This window comes from Vigna umbellata, chromosome 1 (genome assembly GCF_029865625.1).
Source record: "Vigna umbellata cultivar VRB3 chromosome 1, Vumbellata_1.0, whole genome shotgun sequence".
Lineage (NCBI taxonomy): Eukaryota > Viridiplantae > Streptophyta > Magnoliopsida > Fabales > Fabaceae > Vigna > Vigna umbellata.
The window spans coordinates 91,832,818-91,834,164 of NC_142165.1; the positions used below are offsets into that span (position 1 = coordinate 91,832,818).

General features: G+C 38.4%; 1 pseudogene across 1 annotated transcript; it reads right to left on the reverse strand.

Annotated features, from left to right (window-relative positions):
* Nucleotides 1-240: 240 nt before the first annotated feature.
* On the reverse strand, nt 241-899 carry LOC124827859 (LOB domain-containing protein 39 pseudogene; annotated as a pseudogene). The gene is made up of 2 exons (XR_015786495.1): nt 764-899; nt 241-680 (listed from the first exon to the last, which is right to left on the reverse strand). The product of XR_015786495.1 is annotated as an LOB domain-containing protein 39 pseudogene (transcript).
* Between the last annotated feature and the right edge of the window lie 448 nt (nt 900-1,347).

The following is a 1,347-nucleotide window of genomic DNA, read 5'->3' on the forward strand; positions in this document are numbered from 1 at the left end:
CGATAACAGAATCCCCAACCAAGACGTGTTGAACCACTTTGACCTAACTCCGAAAAACTTGGGCAGAATCCCGATCTCCGCCATGCCCAGAACCTGGTACAATCTGCTGCTCAACTGGGCCTCGAAAAGACCAATTGCCGATAAATTGGGAAAAATAAAAGAAGTTTCTTCACCATTCTCTCCACCTGTATTTCATTCCGCAGACAACATTAAGCATTCCCACCTCAAAACCCCCTCCCATAATCATAAAATTGGTGTTTCTTTCATATAATTAATACAAAAGAAGTTTCTTTCGTATAATTAATACAAAGAAAATCAGCGTCAGTCGGAGATCGAGATTCGGTGCCGCCTGAAGCTTCGTCGGCTCCTCCAACCACTTGCGTTTGCTGGCGGAGGAGACTCTGGTATGGGGGATCTGGTGTTCGTAAAGCCATAAGTCGGGTTTGGGTCTCGAATTCTCCAAATGTCGGAGCATGCAACTTCCAATGTCTCGTCGGCGACAACAACAGGAGAGGCGAGCCCCATGAGCTTCGGCATGGGCTTGAGCGTACGCCCGCGAAGCACGGTCTCGACGGCTGCCTGGCAAACGTGCCAATTTCCAGTCCAGAGAAGACCCACCGCATTGTTGACGGGGTTGACCGTTCTCCCGCATGCTTTGAACAGCAAGGACTGAAACAAAGCTGCATAGGCAAGACGCATATGGGTATAAGGTAGGGCTAGGAATACTGTAGAGAGAGTAAAAATTAAAAATAAAAAAATCTACCAGGTCTTTGATTTTCTGGAACATTGGAAATGAATGACATGAGGTCAGCGCGGCCAAAGAATTTGGCAACGAAGACGATGACATGGCCTTGAGCTTTGAAGGTTTCGATCCACTGCAAAAAAGGACGAAACACATAGGATTTGTATTTTTAAAATGTTTCTTTTATCAAATTTCATGTGTGAGAATGCCACGTTTCAAAAAGTGACCACTCAATGTTTAACTTTAATAAAACTTAACTCGGTTAAGTTAATTTAACGGCTAATTTTTAGCATTATTTAGAATTTCATTATGAATTTTTAAAAAACAACGATAGTTGGAAAAAAGCTACGTAAGTTTAATTTTTTTTTAAATTACCTATTATTGTTTATTGAATATATACTTTCATAATAATGTTAAAACTATTAAAATAGATTGTTATACTTTTAAATGATTAAAACATTCACATAAATATAATTTTAAAATAACTGCTATAAAAAAATATTAATTCTACCAAGTGTGTGTATGTGTTTTTAAGCCAAAAACCAGATATTATGTTAATAATATGAAACAAACAACTGAATTCATAAAAAATTCATGTTATTCTT